Source organism: Nannospalax galili, unplaced genomic scaffold, assembly GCF_000622305.1.
Source record: "Nannospalax galili isolate Female #2095 unplaced genomic scaffold, S.galili_v1.0 scaffold447, whole genome shotgun sequence".
Classification (NCBI taxonomy): Eukaryota; Metazoa; Chordata; class Mammalia; order Rodentia; family Spalacidae; genus Nannospalax; species Nannospalax galili.
In genome coordinates, this window is record NW_008355650.1 from 1,201,262 (window position 1) to 1,221,526 (window position 20,265).

Sequence of the window (20,265 nt, forward strand, 5' to 3'; positions counted from 1 at the left end):
ATTAAAGGAGTAACAATTGGAAAAGAAGAGATCAAATTATCCCTTTTTGCAGATGATATGATATTATATCTAAGAGGTGCCAAAAATTCCATGAGAAAACTCTTAGAAATTATTAACACGTTCAGTAAAGTGGCAGGTTACAAAATTAACCTACAAAAGTCTATAGCCTTTCTATATACCAATGACAAGCAATCAGAGAAAGAGCACATGGAAACACCCCCCTTCACCATAGCTGCAAAAAAAAAATATATCTCAGAATAAACCTGACCAAAGATGTTGAAGAGATCTACAATGAAAATTTTAAATCTTTAAAGAAAGAGATTGAGGAAGACATCAGAAGATGGAAGGACCTCCCATGCTCATGGATTGGAAGAATTAATACTGTGAAAATGACCATCCTACCAAAAGTCATTTATAGATTCAATGCAATTCCAATCAAAATCCCCATGACATTTTTCAAAGAATTGGAAAAAAACTATTCTAAGATTCATATGGAAGCACAAAAGACCTTGGATAGCCAAAGCAACACTGAGCACTAAGGGCAATTCTGGGGGGATTACTATACCAGATTTCATGCTGTATTACAGAGCTACAGTCATAAAAACAACATGGTATTGGCACAAAAATAGACCCATCAATCAATGGGACAAAACTGAAGACCCAAATATGAGTACATGCAATTTCAGCCACCTGATATTTGACAAAGGGGCCAAGAACATTAACTGGAGGAAAGACAGCATGTTCAGCAAATGGTGCTGGCAAAACTGGATCTGCACCTGTAGAAGAATGAAACTAAACCCCTATCTTTCACCTTGTACAAAAGTCAACTCCAAATGGATCAAAGACCTCAAATGTGAAGCCTGAAAGTCTGAATGTGTTAGAAGAAAACACTGGCAATAACCTATAAGACATAGGTGTACAAAAGGATTTTCTAAACTGGATATCCACTGCCCAGGAAACAAGGTCAAGAGTCAAGAAATGGTACCTCGTTAAACTAAAAAAGCTTCTGTACATCAAAGGAGGCAACCAGGGACGTGTTTTTGTTTTCTTGAGGCAGATTTTCAAGTAGACCAGGCTGGCTTTGAACTCATTATATAGCTGAGAATGACCTTGAATTTCTGATCCTCTTGCTTCTGTTTCCCAAGTTCTGGGATTAAAGTCATGTGCCACCATATCTGGTAGTTTCATGTTTCTTAAATTTGTTTTTAAAGAAAAACATGTAGAAAACATAGTTCATAATGTTATAATGTGATAACAGGGATAACAGGATATGTAAAGACATGTGTGAACATATGAATAGAAATCTCTGGAAGGACACACAGATGCTGATAAGAAAAGACAGGGTAAAAAGACCCCAAAGAAAACTAGCCAATTTCTTGGCTAAAAGTCAAAATGTCCTTGGGCCTCTTAGTAACAAAAATGTCAAAAGTATCTGGGAGCTCTTATCTAACCCCTAAAAGATTTTAGGGTTACCTTTTCAGAGGGGGAATGTTAGAGTAGCAAAAAGTTCCCCCCAGAAAGAAAGAGTACACAAAGTTGTTAGAAAAAAGTGATGGGGAGATATGGGAGGAGTTGGAGGGGAGGGAGTGGGAGTGGATTTGATCAAAACACATTATATGCATGTATGAAATCCTCAATAAACTTTTTTTAAAAGTTAAAAAAAATTGTCTCTGGGGTTCTAAAGAGATGGCTCTGCAGTTAAGAGCACTGGCTGTTCTTGCAGAACTGGGTTCGAATCCCAGCACCCATATGGTGGCTAACAACCATCTGTAACTCCAGTTTCAGGGGATCCAACACCCTCTTCTGTCCTCTGGGCATTGCACATCACAGGTGCACTTACATACATGCAGGCAATACACGTATACACATAAAACCAAAAATAATAATAGAAAAGACAGAAAAGAATTGTCTCTGGGGTAGAAGGCTAGTGATCCCTGATCAGGAGCTTTTGCCTAATCTGTGTCTTTATGTTGCTTTCTCAAAATACAGATAACACTTTTGAGCTCCCCAGGTGATCTGGAGGAGCACCTGGTGCTGAGCATCTCTGGCTTCCCATTTCAGGGCCTCTGACACGTCATGGAGGTTTAATCTTATCTCAGCAGGTAGGGATAAAGACAAACGCTCTGTGTTTCATGTTGGGTTTGGGCACACCAGCAAATGGCCTTATTAATTTCCTTGTGTCTGAAATTTCCTGGTTTCAGAAAATGGTTACAGTCAACTAAAAAAAAAAAAAAACTATTATGAGATATAGTAGATGTGACTTTGGACACTGCTGTGTGGATGTTAGAGTGTCTCCATTTAAGCTCCCTGAGTTAACACAATGGCTTCTTAGTTTATCCCCTGGTCTCTTGCCCCTTTTTACCCTCCTGGTCTTGTCTACCATAGCCCCATCCACTGCAGACACCCAGGGAAGTACGGCCCCAGGTGGGTTCCTTGCCGCACACATGATGTTTATTTTCATCCTGGCTCTGCACTTCCCTGGTCAGGAATAATCCCAAGCCCACCTACTGTTCAGTCCCACGTGGATTCTTTTCTCTCCCAGTTTAGATTTTTATTGTTTTCCAAGGACCTCAACTGTGGCAATATTTCACCAATTTGAGTTCAAGCTCCTTTGGGGGGAAAAGCACAGAGCTGCACTATCTAAGTAAATCCCAAACCCGACGGCTACTCACTGAGCAGAAAACCTAGCTTAGTGTGTGCTGACATCCTTTTCCTGTCTAGTATGTCACATCTGGCCTCCTTTCTTTCCTCTTGGGTTTCCCATGCCAAGTTTTCTGCATGGCAGACAGAGCCATTATTGTTGATGTTAACAACCCTGCAGGACTATTGCCTGGCCCCCCTCCACATTTGTGTCCTGTATCGGCCCCATCATGCACTCCTACAGCCTCTAACTTGCTTGCTTAAGCCAAGGCCAAGTTGTCCCCAGGGCTGCACTTGCCATGAAATCTCTCTCAAGACCTCGCTACAAGGTCCTGGTTAAAGTGTCATCTTCTCCGAGGTCTTCCATGACAAACTACCCATCTTAATGTCCCTTCCCACCACCTGGTCACTTCAGACACCTTCCTGATAAATTTCCCTTTACAACTCTCTTTCTGACTGTGTATGGGGTTGGAGTCAGTCTTCCTGGATTTAGATCTTAACTCTATTATTTAAGCTACCTGATACTGGGCGAGTCCTACACTGGCCTGAGCCTCACCTTCCTCATCGGAACAGTGGGGGAATGGTGTGGTAGCTAGCATAGATGATTTTAGTGAGACTGAACGGCAATAATACAGAAACTACTTAGACAAGGGCAGGCAGGAGGTGAGGGTAACCTAAATATTTGTCAGTATTATAGAATAAGTACTCATTTCGTCACCCTTGCCTGACTCTCGACCTAGACTGCTAACTCTGTTGCATTAGTTAACTAGCACTTCCCTACAAAGCGCCTCAGGGTGGGTGACTTAAAGAACTTGTAGATTATCTCACAGTCCTGGAGGCTGGAGGTTCAAGTTCAAGGTCAGTAGGGTTGGCTTCTCCAAGAACTCTGGCTTTAGCTTGTAGAGAGCAGCCTCCCCGTGTGAGTCTCTAGCTCAGTCTTTTAGCAGGACATCAGTGGCCTTTTATCAGGACATGAGGGCCGCTCATATGCCCTAATTTAACCTTGGTTACTTCTTTAAAGGACTTTCTAATGCAGTCACTTTCTGAGGTAGTGGAGGTTAGGATTTCAACATATGAATTTGTATGGTCACAATTCAGCATGTCAGGGCTATGTGACTCCACAGTTAGAAATGCGTTCTCCAGCCATTTCAGTTCTTTAGAAGCATGCAAATGCCTCTCATCCCTGTGGCGCATTGTTCCTTATCTGTGAAGCCGAAGTATCAGCTGAGGACAGGAAGTACCTGAGGAATGACTTTGGAAGGCATCAACTGGGGGAGACCCAGGCCTTGGTCTATGTCCCCTAAAATTTAAATGTCTCTTTTCCAATCCAGTGGCAAGTAGGGGTTCATCAGCCTTGTGGAGTGCTGATGTTGGGCTCCTGACTGACAGGACAAGAGAGAGAGACAGCTCATCTGGGTATCTAAGTACAAAGCTGCAGGGCAGAGCCCAGATCAGCAGGCAGGTCAGGTCCTTATGTAGCATTCTAACTCCGTCCTACCACACAGAGGAGCCTGCCCTGCCTGGTCACCCTCATCAAGGCTGGATGAAGCCTTCTTGGAGCTGATTACTGATCTTACATAAGGTGTTGAGTAATGGTTGGACTTTTTCTTGTGAGTGCTGTAGAAGGGGACTATGTTTTCATTATTTATGACTAGGTAAACCTCACTCTTTACAGTAGATTCCTCCTCATCCACAGGGGCCACATTCCCAGACCCCAGTTGATGCCTGAAACCTCGGGGAGTCCTGTGCCCTGTGTGTATCAGTTTTTTAAAACAATAAGAGAGCTTATAAATTGTACACAGTGCAGTAACCGTAACTACTAACTAATAAAATTAGGAAATGGTAACTATACTATAATAAAAGTTAAAAAAAAAACATGAGTTGCTTATTCTAGAATTTTCTATTTCCAGACCTTGGTTAGAACTGCAGGAAATACAACCAACAATAAAGAGGGACCATAGTAGATAGCTGAAGTCCCCCACAAATTGCATCTGTATTTTAGGTCTGAGTTTACCTTAAACAGGACTCACTATTTAAATATTAGGTGTGTCTTTCAGAATATAGAGAAGCCTTCTAATGTGTCTTTTCTATTTTTTAATTATGATGTGTATACAAATTGTCCATTCATACATACACATACTCTTTCAACTCAACCTGTGAGCACCAGGACCCTTACTTTGATTTAACTGTTAGAGGAACTGTGGAGACATTTATGGTTCTAGTTTCATCTAAAACACCGTGCCAAGCCAGAGACCACACCTGACGGTTTTGGCATCCTGCTTGTTCCTTGGCAGGCTCCCCCGTGGACTGTCAGGGAACTAAAAAGAATCTGTTTGTTCTTCCTCTGGTAAGTGTGCTGTGTGGTGGGATGCTCTATTTGAATGAGTTTGGACTGTTTTATAAAATAAAATAATGCCTTCATTGTGGAAGCTAATAAATTGTTACCCCAAACAGCCTGGGGCTGTCATTGGAGAGAGACAGGCAGACACGCTGACTGTGCGGCATCATGTGGAATCGTCCATTGCTATATCAGAACTCGGGTGCAGCCGACAAAGCAGTAACAACTGCATAAGAGAACCATACCCCTGAAGCTTTTCCAGGGGTAGAAGGGGGACATCTGGGAGGGCTGGGACAATGTTGACCAGGTAAATAGGAGACGACGTTTAGATATCAAAGGGTTTAGATCCCAGAGAGAAACTGAGGCTGAAGATCAGCCCAGGCAGAACTGAGGGGTGGGACAGAGCATACTGTGTGTTCTTTTCTCCTCATATTTTGGACTAATTAATATTTAATATTCCTGATCTTTTCTCCTCATATTTTGGACTAATTAATATTTAATATTCCTGATTTATATTAGCATGTCTTTCCTTAAATGAGTAAGAGCAAAAAAAATAATAGAATTTTAAACTGTTTTTAGAAATTTAGAGGATGTGGTGGCTTGAATAAGACATGTCTTCAGAGGCTCACACATTTGAACACTTGGTCCCCAGTGGTGCTGTTGAGGGGAGGAGTTATGGACTCTTTAGGGGTGCAGCCTTGCTGGAAGAAGTGTGTCACTGAGGGGCTTTGAGAGTCCATAGCTTCACCTCACTTCCAGTTTCTCCCTCTACTTCCTGTATGCGATTTCTCACTTCCTGCTCTTACTACCTGCAGTCATGCCCCCCACGATTATGGAATCTCTCTCCATCTCTTTCTCTCTGGAACCATGAACCAAAATAAACTTTCACTCTTTCTTCTGTAAGTCATTTTTCATCACGGTGTTTTATCACAGCAACAAAAGCAGCTAACACAGAGGGCTATGCCAGGGCTACTTACTACACCTCTAGAGGGACCAAGACCTTGACCTTTGATGACTGGATGGGAGATTAATGGCTCTTCAGTCACAAGACTTGTCCCTGACTTCCCAATTCTGATGAATGCGTCACAAGGGCCGACTTAGCTCTGCTGTAAATCTGCTTTCAAGTGGCTGAGGAGACTTGTGAAGAGGCCTGTGTCTATTTTCCTATTGAGCTCTTGGGAGTTTATTCTTTTAGAAGTACATCTGGTACCAGATATTCACATTTTGGATATTTTGGACCGAATTTTGATGTATTCTCAGTGTGCAGTTGACAACTAAAATCAGTCTTTGTGCATACGGAATGAATATTATTAAATATTATTAAAATAGGTTTCTACACACTCTTTGTGACCCGTGACACTAATGGGTTTATAACACAACGGTTCTACTTCCAAAATAACATTCAGATGTTGCTTGTATACACTGCTGTGATTTATGTAAGAAACAAATTGTTCCATGGGTTACAAAAGTCATGCTGCCTTGTTTTACCCCTTGGAAAACATGGAGCTTGGGGAGGGGATGGGTGAGATGGTGAGTTTCTATCATATTGAGATGGAGGTTGAGCTGGAACTGCCTGGGATAATGGACCAGTGGCTGGGTCAGGGTCCATCTAATAAGGGCTGATAGAGCCTGTGAACGGTTGTCTTACGAGCCATGTCAGAGGAGGTTTACAAGCAAATGTGCATCAGCTCAGGGCTGAGTTTTGACAGAGCCTCAGGGGAAGGTCACATCCAGTTATTGATAATCTTTCTTCTTAGAAATAGTGGCTATATTCGTTGCTTTTTTTCATTTCTGTGACAATAGCAACTTAAGAGAGGGTTTATTTTGGCCTATAATTTGAGGCAAAGTCCATCAGGGCAGGAAGTCATGGAGCTGGTCACAATGCATCCACAGTCAGGAAGCAGAGAGAGATGAATGTTGGTGTTCAGCTCGCTTTCTCTTTCCTACTTAGTCCAGTACCCTAAACCCTGGGATGATGCTTCCCACATTCAGGGTGGGTCTTCCTCCCTCAGTTAAGCTTTTGGGGACAAACTCTCAAATAGACATACTCAGAGGTCTGTCTTCTATTTGCGTCTAGATCCCATTGTGTTGACCCTGGGTCAGGTTGATGGCTAAGTAAAAAAGCACTTGCCTCAGAAGCACGAGGACTTGAATGTGGATCCTTATAACCATGTGAAAAGCCAGGGGTGGTGCCTAGGAATCAGAAGCTGGGAAGCAGGGGCAGGCAGACACCCAGAAGCTGGCTGGCCAGCTAGCTTAGCCATCATGATGACATTCCAGGTCAATGGAAATGGAAGAAGTTATCCTGAAGTTGTCCCCTGACCTCTATAAGCAGGTGCATACTTCCCAAACACAAATAAACACACATACACTAAAAAAACCCTAAACAAAAAACTCAAAGATTAGTCATTACAGTCTCAATCACCTCAAATACAGCACATTGCCAAAACAAATCAGGTAAAAGATGAAACGTAAATGGAATTAAGCAATGAGTTACTGAGACCAGCAAGATCTGTGTAGAATTCAGTGGCTTAAAAGACAAAAATCTAACCTGTCTAGCCACAATTCTTGGCCCTGATAGCAGTGTAAGGTATGGACTCCATCTTGTGAAGTGGACTAAGTCCAATCAGAAGCTTGTTGGTTGCTCCAAATAACATTTGTGCCACTGTTGCACCAGTGGGTCTATTTTGCCAAGCCAGATGCTATTGTAGCTCACAGGGTGCACAGCTGGGTGATACTGATAATTATCTTTCTCTGCCAGTAACATGCATAGCACCTTCTAGTACTATGAAAGTTAGCCAGCAGAGATGACGCTCCATGGTCAATATGAGCTTGATTTCTCCTTGTTTGTTCAATGACTCACATACCTGGTGTCTTCAGAAATAGAGTCTTAGTGTCAAGTTCTGCTGAGTAATCAAGTGCAATGTCAGTAGCCAGTTTTGTTTGAGGGTCTATGAGACCTCCCTGGTCAACAACTCCAAAAGAGAGAGCCCATTCCTGGCATTGGGCTTCTTATTTGCTAGCCTGTGGTGACGAGTACAGCCATTGAACCCCTGTTATAGGGTAACTCCATTTAACCTTTCTATATTGTATATGTATATATGAAAGAAGCTTCTACAGTAGTTTCCATGTGACTTTTTACAAAAGGCCTTTAGTGTTGCTTATCCCTCCTCTTACTCGTTTTTCTGCCCTACCCTCCCATTCTCCCATTCTCCCATTCAAACTGTCCTACCCCCTTATGCACCTTTCATTTGGGAGAGACTACTACTATTATTTTGCTAAACAGACATGGTATTAAACTGACTCCTAATGACTCATTGCTATAACCACACAGGTACCCTCAGGCCATTGTGATTATCTTTTGCTACTCTGTGCCGCCCTGCCTGTTTTCAGTTCTTGGCCATTTTGCAAAGAATTGAAGAAGAGAAAGGCAAAATGTGCTTCCAGGAAGGCAGTGAGTCTGGGCTTTCCAAACTTGAGCTGCCTCTTGTGGAGCCCAAACTCCCTGCTTTAAAACCACAGGTAGAAACTATGGCCTTTACAGATCCCTTGCAGTTTATATAATTAACCACTTCACAAATGGGGGATTCAACATGGAAAGAACTTGCTCACATTATCCTACTTTGAGCTGGATAAAAATACCCTGTGAAGGAGTGAGGAACAAGACACTCTTGTTGATGCTTTTGAATGTATGAACTTGGGAACTTGCCCCAAGAACAGTGGACTTTTGTGTGTATGAGTGTATTGCCTGCATGTATGTAAGTGTACCCATGTCATGCAATGCCTGCAGAGGTCAGAAGAGAGCGCCAGATTCCCCTGAAACTGGAGTTATGGACAGTTATTAGCCACTATGCAGGTGCTGGGAACTGAACTCAGGGTCCTCTGCAAGAGCAGCCAGTGCTCTTAACCACTGAGCCATCTCTCAAACCCTGAGCTGTGAGTTTTTGATACATCTTAAAATTTAGTGACTGAGTTAAGAATCAAGGGCTCTAATCTTTTAAGGCCTGCTTCACAAGATGGAGTCCATGTCTGATACTGTCATCAGGGCCAAGAACCTATGGTTAGACAGGTCATAGGCTGTGGGGGAGAACCCAATACTATCATTCTGCTAAGTAGGCATAGCATTAAACTGACTCCTAAGGACTTACTGTTATACTCACAGATTAGTGCATCTCTCAGCTCTCACTAGAGAAGCTTCTTTTTGCAGAAGATGGTGATTAACAGAGACCCACACTGGTCAATGTTCAGAAAATTAGAGACTATGGAGTGCTCAGCCCTAAATGGGGCACACATATCACACCTTCTTTTCCCGAGGCTCAGGGATCATTGCAGAAGAGGGGCAGAAAGACTGTAAGAGCCAGAGGAGGTGGCGGGAAACTGATGTGTGGATGCCACATGACAGTTGCACATATGAACCCTCACCACTTACGACAGCATACACAAGGTCTGTGCAAACTCAAGCCAGTCAGGGGCCCAGCATGGATGGGGGATGTGGGCAGAAAGCCACAGTACTAACTGAGGATCTATTGACAATTGAAAGCTTATTTCTGGTATGTTTCCTGGTAGACTGACCAGATTCCAAGAGACTCACACCCAAGAGCGTTTTGGAAACCCAGAGTAGGCCTTAAAAAAAGGCAAATAATGATAGAGGACATGAAGTCGGGAGCAGTGGTAGGCGTGGAGGGGTCTGAATATGATTAAATACGTTGTATGAAATTCTCAAATTACTAAAAATATTTTTAAAAGAATCAAGAGCTTTGTTTAAGTTGGTTTCTAGTTCTTATCACTTTTATATCTTCCTTTTGTCTTACTGCTCTAGCTAAGGCTTCAAGCACTAGCTCTCCCTGTTTGTAGATGATGTGACTCTATACTGAAAAGACCTCAAAGACTCCACCAAAATACCATTGTATCTGATAAACACCTTCAGTAAAGTTTCAGGATACAAAATCAACATACAAAAATCAGTAGTTTTTATATACATCAACAACGAACTTGCTGAGAAAGAAATCAGGAAGAATGTTCCAATCACAATAGCCCTGACTTTTTGTTTGAGAGAGGCCTGGAGCTTTTTCAAGCTGGCTAGGCTTGCTGGCCAATAAGCTTCCAGGAATCAATACACACATATACATACCTGTACACACATGAATAAACCTAAAAAGGAGATGAAAGCCCTCTTCAAAGAAAACTTTAAGACACTGGAAGGTAGGAAACAATGGAAATACCTTCCATGCTCCTGAACTGGTAGAATTAAAGTGGTGAAACAGTTATACTGCCAAATGCAATCTATGAGATTCAACACAATCCCATTCAAAAGTCCAGTGGCATTCTTTGTATGGAAACACAGAAGACCGCAGGTGGTCAAAGCAGTTCTAAGCAGAAAACATGGCTGGAGGTATCACATTATCTGACCTCAAACTGCTACAGCACCATAGTGATAAAGACAGCACGCCATGGTCTTGTACAAAACAGACGTGTAAGCTTCTGAAACATAACAGAAGACCCAGTGACAAATGTACACAGCTATCGACACCTAATTTTTGACAAAGATGTAAAAAAATTACTGAAAAACACAGCTTATTCAGTCAATGTTGTTGGAAAACTGGATATCTTCCTGCCGAAGAATAAAATTATCTGTAACTCTGCATAAAAATCAACTCAAATTGGATCAAAGATCTTAATTTTAAACTTGAAAAACAGAAATTGCTAAGGAAAAACACTCCAGGATGTAGGTAGAGGCACGAACTTCCTGAACAGAACCCAACTGGCAAATGGGATTATACAAAATTCTAAAAACTTCTGTACAGCCAGAGAAACCACCAACAGCCTGAACAGACAGCCCACAGAATGGGAGAAAATCTTTGCTAGCTCTACTTCAGAGCAGATCTTCATATCTAGAAATATATAAAGAACTACAGATATTAAACACCCCTAAGTCCCCCAAACTGCTGAGCAATAAACAGGTCAATGAATTGGACAGTTCTCAAAAGAAATGCAAATGATCAATAAATATTTTAAAAATAATCATCATCCTTACCCAGCTGTAAACTACAGTTATAACTGACCTGGCAAGATAAGCCCATCAGTGCAATAGTGGCACATATATTATGGGGGGTAACCAACCACTCTTCAGTTGGATTTAAAATCTGCTTCCTAGGATGGAGCCCATACCTAACATTGATATTGGCCTTAGGAACTTGAGACTAGACCAGACATAGGGTAGAATCCAATACTAGTTTTCTACTAAATGATTATTGTATTAAACTGACTTTCAATGACTTGCTATTATATCCATAGATTAATGCATCTCTCAACTCTTACCAGAGAAGTTCCCTTATGCAATAGATAGTGGTTAACACAGAAATCTACAGCTGACAAATGTGCAGCTAGCAAGAGGCTTCAGAGTGCTTACCTTTGAATAGAATGTTTATATCAAACTTCTATCCTCCAAATCACAGGAATAATTGCAGAAGGGGGAGGGAAGTTTATAAGAGTCAGAGGTGGTGGATGACCACAAGTAAACAGAGTTTTCCAGACATCCAGTCAGTTACTCATATGAACTCACAGCAACAGTAACAGCATGCAAAAGTCCCATGTTGAGCTCAAACCAGAAAAAAATCCCAGCATAGAGATGATGAAATGGGTAAGAAGCTCCAGCTCATCTAGATGGTTGCTGGGAGGGGTAGAGACAGTCTCATTCAAGCATGGGACTCTTGGTAGATTAACCAGGCTCCAATGAATAGATCCACACTCAAGAACATTTGGAGACACAAATTAGACTCTATAGGTTATATATTTTATATACTAGAGAACATTAAATTGGACAGGGGCAAATAGGGGATTATATTATATATATGAAAACCACAACAATCCAATAAAAACATAAGAAGAAGCATTCAGTATCTCTAGGCAGCAGATAAATGCAAATTAAATTGAGATTCCATCTCACTCCAGTCAGAATGGGCACCATCAAGAAAACAAGTGAGAGCTTGATTCAGCAGCACATGCTCCCAAACTGGAAAGATACAGCTTAGGTTAGCATGGCCCCTGTGCAAGGATGGTATGAAAATTTGTGAAGCATTCCATATTTTTTGATAGGCCTTTAATACATATGACAGAATGCATGAAATCCAGTAGGGGGCTACTGGGGAGTGCAGATGGAGAGGGGAGTCTAAATATGATTAAGATGCATGAAATGCACAAGAATTCTATAAAAATATATAACACATGAAAAAAGAGAACAAACGACAACAAATGCTTGCTGAGGTCGAGGGGAAAGAGGACCACTTATCCACTGTTGGTGAGAGCATTAGCTGGTGCGACCCGTATGGGAATGAGTCTGAAGGCGTCTTAGAAAAATAAAATCAGACCTTGTGGTGGTTTGAATTAAGAATGTCCCCCATAGGGTCATGTATTTGAACACTTGGTCCCCAGTTGGTGGTGCTGTTTGGGGAGGTTATGGAACCTGTAGGAGGTGTGGCCTTGCGGGAGGAAGTGGATCACAGGGTCTTAGCTTCTCCCCTCTTTCTGTTCTCCCTCTCACTGCTTCCTGTGTGTGTGGATGAAATGTGATCTCTATGCTTCATGCACCTGCTGCCTTGACTTCACCATTAAGGGCTCGATCCCTTGGGAACTGGAAGCTCAAATAAACCCTTTCTTCCTTAAGTGGTTCTTGGTTGTGGTATTTTATGGATAGAGACCTACCACATGGCCTGGCTATGCCACTCCTGGGCATACACCCAAAGGACTCTGCATCCTAGTCAGACACCTGCTCATTCATGTTCATTGCCTCTCTATTCACAATAGCTAAGAAATGGAATCAGCTTAGATGTCCATCAACAGATGAATGGATAATGAAAATGTAGTTCATATACACAATGGAATTTTACTCAGATCTAAGAAGAATGAAAAATTTGCATGAAAATGAATGGAACAGAAAACATTATAGTAAGCAAAGGTAACCCAGGTTCAGAAAGACAAATGCCATAAGTCCTTTCTCACCTGTGAATCCTAATATCTAGCTGTTAAATATGTGAATGTAGGTGAGAGTAAGTGTGGGTAAAGGTCAGGGAACTAGAACAAAAGAGGCTTTAAGGGGGTGAGTGAGAGGACGGAACAGTAGGAGAGGAAATACTAGGACCACAGGGTACAGTGGAGAAAGGGGCAGGAGATGGGATGAGAGCCAACCCAATAAAGTATGTGGTAAAAACTTAGAATTGTAGTAAGTCGAGTTCCGTAACATACAAAAGTGACAATGTTTTGTTAGTGAGGGGAGACAAAGGCAAATGCAAAGCTGGCTTCATGCTTGAAAAAATCAATGTGTTCAGTATATGAACAAAATTAAAAAGAAATGTGTGTGAAAATAAAAACAGTCCTGTGGTGAGGGTGGGGCAATTTTTATACGGTGGAGGAGTGACTTTCATCAAGTCAGAGATGATTTCAGCAATGCATCCTTTCGGTACCTTGAAGATCAGCAAGTGACTGCTCTTTGATTTGAAGGAGCACTGTCCCTCCTCACCACACCCCAATGACGTTAGTAGAACCCTGTTCTGGAAGCACTGGGTGCAGATTCTTACGAGTAAAGACACGGCTGTACAAAAGCTGAAATTTGCCATATGTAAATTCTCCAAATTGAGAGTTTAAGATTTATCTTTCCTACCTGGTAGAGCCTCAGAGTCTTTGAATTTCAGAACTAGGCAAGAGGAGAATCAGTTCTCACCATGTGGTTGGTACCTGCATAGGACCCTAAACAAGTTCCAATAAACTCCAGTTTGGCACCTTCCTCCTCCCTTGTGGAATTGCCATTCTGGCACTGGATGCATCAGAAGAGAGAGGAACGAATCTTGTCCATTCCTGTCATGCACCAGGTCACATCACAGTATCTGTTAAATAATGAGGATGCTTCGTTGAAAGGAAACTATAAGAAATACACTGTATTTGAAGTTAGTCACCAGTACAAACACCACTAATGTCTCCTTTTACATATATAAGACGTGGCCCTCTAACTAGCGCAGTAAGCCAGGCATCTACAGAATTCACATATGCTCAGCTTAATAAATGAGCATGCGTACAGCAAGTCTGATGGTCCCAGCAACCGAGGCTAGCCTGGGATCCAGGGTCCTTGGTTTCTATGCATCAAGTTGTTTGCTCACCAGACGACAACGTGAGTGACACATCAGGTCAACCATTCACTTCTCAAATGTCCAGCCACCTTAGCTAGGCCACGGACTCTCGCTTGCCAAACTTTAAATGTTGCTGTGAAGATCTATCTGTAGATGTAACTACAGTCAGTTGGCTTTAAGTTAACAAAAGGATCCTGGAGTTAAGACTCCTTAAATGCTAAAGGAAGTTTCTTGGAGAGAAGAGGAACTTGTGACTGTGGACCGGACCCTCAGTTGGACCTGTATTGTATGTTTTGGACCAGAGCCTCAGCTCCAGCCTGCTTTTCTAGATGGTGCTCCCTGGGGATTGGAGACTTGCTTGGTCAGCCCCCACATGTGACAAAGCAATTTCTCACCCTTGATTTCTGAAGACATCAAGACAACTGGCTTTGCTTTTTCAATTGGACCCTCTTGGCTACTCCTGCGGTGAGGGAGCCCTGTAGTAATAATGATGAACTGGGGACGTAGTAAGTTTCTGTAGACGGATGAACGAGGAAACAGTGCCTGGGCAGTGCCTGCCATGACTTCATTTCACTAAACCAGGAGGTTGACATTTCCTGTATCTTTGTGTAGCTTTGGCCGAAGCAGTAGTCTTGGCTGTAGCTAGACAGTGAGGCCAGTTGCATTCAAATGAACTGACTGAACATTGGTGACCCCATCTGAAGAATGGGTAAGAAAAGTGTGAAGCACAAACTCAACAGAGAGGAGGGAGATGGGTCCACTGAATCCCTGGGAAACATGAAGTTTCTGCCCTGCTACGACCTGCTATCAGGTCAAGACTGACTGTGTCCATGGAGGTCTGAAGACTACAGAGTAGGTTGGAGACATCCAAGGGCTGCTGTAAATAGGGAGCTGGATGGGCAGTAGGAAGTCACACTTTGTTGTGTGGAGTGTGGAAACTTGAAGAAGCAATGAAGATCACTGGGTTTCTCCAACAGAAAATTATGCATTGTTTAGAGGGCACCCTTCTAGGATTTCTGAGTCTTGTCCTTCATCCATGAGCTGTTTTTACAATCTGTGTCTTGTAGAGAACCGAAGACATACAAGTCAAATTAGTATAATTAGCAAAATGATTAAGATGTATAGACCTGCAAATAATCCTACCACGTCGATGTTCAAATGACCTCTCCTTGTTTAAACAACCATTCCATCATTCCTCCAGTCCGCACTCACTTTTCTTTGATGCCTTTGAACTTGTTGTGGCATCCGTAGGATTTCCTTGCTCTTTAATTAATGAGTTAAGTAAAATCTTTGACACATCTTCATCTTACATTTGCACGAGAATTAAGATTTTTTTCATTTTTCTGAAAATTTTCTTTTAACAACCATTGAGATGTGTTGGATACTTACAGACAAAGAAGAATGTCACAGGCATCCCTGCCTTCAGGACAGGGGTGGAAACACACCCAGTGAGGAGTGCTTGGCAGTCAGTGGCCCCCAGGATGCCCCACAAAGCCAAGCTATCACCAGAGGTGATCAAAATAGAAGTGTGTTTATTTATTTTTGTATGGGGGTGTGGGTGCATGTGTGTTTATGGGCACGTGTGTGTGTGTCTGTGTGTGTGTGTGTGTGTGCATGCACACGCACATGTAGGCTAGAGGATAACCTCAGGTGTTGCCTTCAGGTACTGTTCATGTTTTTTCTTTGAATCCACCAATTAAGTGAGGCTGACTGAACAGCATCCTCCCAGGGCTCCATGTGTATTTGACTGACAGCTTGTCACCAAGCCCAGCTTTTGAATGTAGGTTCTGAGACTTGAACTCAGGTCCTCATGCTTGTACTGCAAGTGCTTTAATGACTGAGCCACCCCCAGTCTTTCATTCACTCATTTAAAAGAATCAGATGAAAATATAGATCAATAATCTTATTAAGATTAATATCAAGAGATATTTTATAGTTTATGAGGAATGAAGTCTGTTCTCTGTCTCACCTTTATATAAACATTCATTTACACAGTCATTTGTCTCTCGCTTGCTCCAAACCACATCTGATGGACTACTTGGTAGGAGAAACAAGCATAAAAGCTGGGGTAGCAGACCGGCCTTACCTTACAAAGAGCAATGTCATCTGTAAAAGGGCAGAGCAGATGGTGGCAAACCATATGATAAAAATAACAGAAGGCTGGATGGTAAATATGTTACAACAATCAGACAACCAAGGAGGCCGATGAATAGGAGGAGGCTGGAGCTTGGAGGGAGCGGTCATCCAAGGTCACTGCTCTAATATTAAAGGCACCACCGCACTTTCGATTTATGTATCAACTGTCTCCAGAGCAAGGTCTCATCTCACCTCCCTGTGATCTTCATGTTGGAGGTGGCTGGGGAGAGAGGTGCCAACCAGGGTAGCAGAGATGGCTGTCTGAATTTTTAGTGTAAATGGAAACCTTGGGACAGGAATGAGGATGCTCCTTCCCCAAGACCTTGGAGCCTTGGACTTGCAGTGAAGACTGCAGTCAAGATTTCCTGATCACCCGGGGTCCTTTCAACCCTAGTCTCTTGCCTTCAGCCCCACAGTGAGGTGAGGAAGGCTTTTCCAGGTGTCAGGGGTCCATACACATCTTACAAACAGTGCAGTAAGTGGATTGGAAGGAGATATGTATTGTTTTCTTAATATTCCCAACTGTAACTAGAGGTGAGAGCTACAAATTTCAAGGTGAGTTTTAAGTGATTAATGAAGACAGACATTTATGTTATTATCCAAAATACAGTGCCTAAAGATTTTCCTTAAGGCCTGTTCTGGCTTGTTTGCAATACCTGTGACAAAACACTGACTAATACTATTATTCAGCTTACATCTCTCGGGTCACAGTTCATCAGTGATGGAACCCAAGGTAGGAACTCTGGGCAGGAACCTGGAGGCAGGAGCTGGAGCACAGGCCATGGAGGAACACTGCTTACTGGCTTGCTCCCCTGGCCCCTGCTCAGCCTGCTTTCTTATGCAACACAGGCCCAACTGCCGAGGGGTGGTACCTCCCACAGTGCACATCACTCAACTACCAAGAAAATGCCTCACAGACATGACCACAGGCTAGCCTAATGGAGGCAATTCCCCAGTTGAGGCTCCCTCTATCTGGGTGTGTCATGTTGACAACAAAGCGATCCAGCATAAGACCTTCAGAAAGGAAAATATTACAGAATTCAGTGTGTATATTTCTTTGAAAATAGTGTGCTTTGGGGCCTGAAAGATGACTCAGTCAGTGTAGCACTTGTATAAGCACGAGGACCTGAGTTCAGATCCCTAACACCCATGTAAAAGCCAGGAGCAGAGGTGTGCATCTGTGACCCTGGAGCTTGAGGGGTGGGGGCAGACAGATTCTTGGAGCTCATTGGTCAGCCAGTCTAGTAGAATCAGTGAGTTTCAGATTCAGTGAGAGACCATGTCTCAAAATATCAGGTGAAATGACTGACGAAGATACTGAATGTTGGCCTCTGGGGGTGGAGACCCCCACTCCATGTACATGTCTGTGTAAATATATGTGCAGACCCCCACACAAATATATGCGTGCATCATGCACATGTATACACACACACAAAAATAGTGTGCTTTTGACAAGTACATTGCATATTTTATTTTAAAAAGCATTTGGACAGCTAAGAAAGAGTATTAAGTCTTTTGCTATCTATAGATTGCCATGCAGAGAAGTTTCCAGATTTAAGCTGAGCTTCAGACAAAGAGCAGAAGAACATCTTTCAGGGACTGTGGGAAAAACAGCAATGACGGTGGGAAAGCCCAGAGACCCTGGCAGTCCGCCTGTCCACACAAGGGGAAGGAGGAGCCCAGCAGAAGTTCAGCAGGACACGCAGGTGGCTAGTTTCAAAGCCTTGGAAACGCACCAGTCCAGGGACAGTCGCTATGTAAACTCACACAGATCAAAAGCTGAGTAATATTCTGGGCAGATTTACAATGAGCTCCCATGCTGGGCAGGGTAGAGTCGGGGTGCAGTGGGGCTGGCAGTTATAAAACAAGGCAAATGTGTTCTTTGGTACACAGCATTCTTGGAAGTTATTTGTGTGGGCGATGGTTTTACAGCATGGGTCTCAAGCTGTGTGGTTGGTATCTAGCTCATGGATTAGAGGAAAATAAAGGCAGAAAGTAATGAAGGAGGACTGCATTGTGTACTGGGCGAGACAGATGCTCAGTGGCCCTTGGAGGGATGCGGTTTTCTGAATCCCGAGCTATGGGTCTTGGTAGTAAACTTTTTCTTGGGACTGTCTGTCGTACCTGTCTGGATGGCCATCACCTGGAGGATTTGGTTGTCAGTAGAGGACTCCACACACTGGGGGACATGCACAAGGAGCTGTCACATGTCCCGTACCGGAGCAATGTTTCCATGACTTCGGAGGCAGGCTCTACATGTAGCTCACGCCTCTCCAATTTTTTTTTTTTTACATTTTAGTACTTTATTTATTTATTTATTTATTTATTTATTTATTTATTTATTTATTTATTTATTTACTGTGTGTGTGTGTGTGTGTGTGTGTGTGTGTGTGTATGCCTGCATGTGCATGTGATGGCACATATATGGCTGTCAAAGGACAACTTTCAGGAGTTGGTTCTCTCCTTCCACACTCTGGGACCTGGAGATTGAGCTCCAGTCATCAGGTTTAGTAGCAAGTACCCTTACCCACTAAGCCATCCTGTCAGACTGCCATCTTTCCTAAATTTTACTAATGACTAAGATTTATTGAACACCTGCTACACGCCAGGCATTGCTGTGGGTATGAATTCATAGAGCTAATCCAGGAAGTGTCTATACAGTCTTGAATGCAGGGTCTTATTATGGTTGAGTTGCTAGCTTGAATTTTGTTTTTAATACGTAACCATTTTCCCAGGTTGTCAGTTTCAGTAAGTTTCAGATCCAGTTAAGTTGAATTTGGATAGGAACACTGGCCTCTAGCACTCACAGGTCTGTAACTTGGGTTCAGCTCACCTGCTTTCTTCAGACCCTGTCAGGAGTTGGAAGCATTTCTGCAAGGGTTGCTTGTGGCTGAAGGCCTGGAGGGATGTGAAGGAAGAGACAGGGTCTAGCTCCATCCAAGATCTTCTCCTGCCTCGGGGCAGCATGACAACTCATGTTTGCGTTAAATCCATGCTTCATTCACACTTCTGATCTAGGCAGCAAGGTCCAGTGTTGGTTCCTGTAAGAGGTGACTGTAGGGAGCCTGCTCACCCTCCCCCAGTGGGAACGGCTGATGCTACAGGCTGCGGCCCCTTAGCAGATATTGATGAATAGGGCCTTGGATTCAGTAGTGGTAGAGGGACCATTGGGTTCCCGAGGGCAGCCTGAATGGTGGAGTGCTGTAGACAGCAGGAGCTAGCAAGAAGGGTTAGCACAGATGGAGGCAAGCTGGGGAAGAGGTGTTTCCTGCAGGTCCTGTGCAGCACAAGGTGAAGAACAAGACCTGTGTTCTTCAACACAGCTGTCCTGCACAGAAACGTCTTTCTTCCTAGAAGAATGGCCCATGGAGGTTTTCTCCTGGCCTCTTGACAACAGGTGGGTGGGTGGCTTTGCACTTCTGAGCAGATAAATGAGAGGTCTGAGGGCAGTGCTGCCAGCAGTGGTTACCATTAAACAGAGATCTTGGCAGCAGAACAGACCGGTTAAGTGTTTGTTTAGTTTGAAGCCCAGTGTGTATCTTTTTGGCTTGGTTCCAGGTACCTTGCTGGCAGGAAACCAAATCAATCCATCCCAAAAGCTGCCTTTCAGGCTCCCAAAAACCCAGACTACCAGGACAAAAAATTCCCTCTGACTTGATTTCAGAGATCTGTTAGAATAATTCTGGGGCATTTGAGACAATGCAGTGGAAATATACTTGAAATGATTCAAGAATTCTTTGCATGCGTGTGTGTGCATGTGTGCATGCATGTGTGTGTGTGTGTGTGTGTGTGTGTGTGTGTGTTCAAAAGAAGTTCCTACAAAGATATTTAAGGTAGTTCAAAATCTTTCAAGAGAGAATTTAAACACAGGGAAATGTAATGCATTGGTGTCTTTATAATAAAAATTTTCTATTTGATCAGGAGGTATGTAATTTTGGAGTGATTTTTTAAGGATGTCATTTCATGTATAGAAAAGGGTAATGTGATGACTGCCTTTCTGCCCTTTTATTACCTGGTGGACACAGTCTCTGG

At 42.9% G+C, this 20,265-nt stretch overlaps 1 protein-coding gene and 1 non-coding gene across 2 annotated transcripts in view; one reads left to right on the forward strand and one right to left on the reverse strand.

Annotated features, from left to right (window-relative positions):
* The window catches only part of Kcnj6 (potassium voltage-gated channel subfamily J member 6), a 317,231-nt gene that overhangs the window by 255,451 nt on the left and 41,515 nt on the right, over positions 1-20,265 (reverse strand). The window lies entirely within an intron of this gene.
* On the forward strand, positions 11,961-12,067 carry LOC115067673. The gene has a single exon (XR_003847044.1). It is a non-coding gene; the product is annotated as a U6 spliceosomal RNA (small nuclear RNA).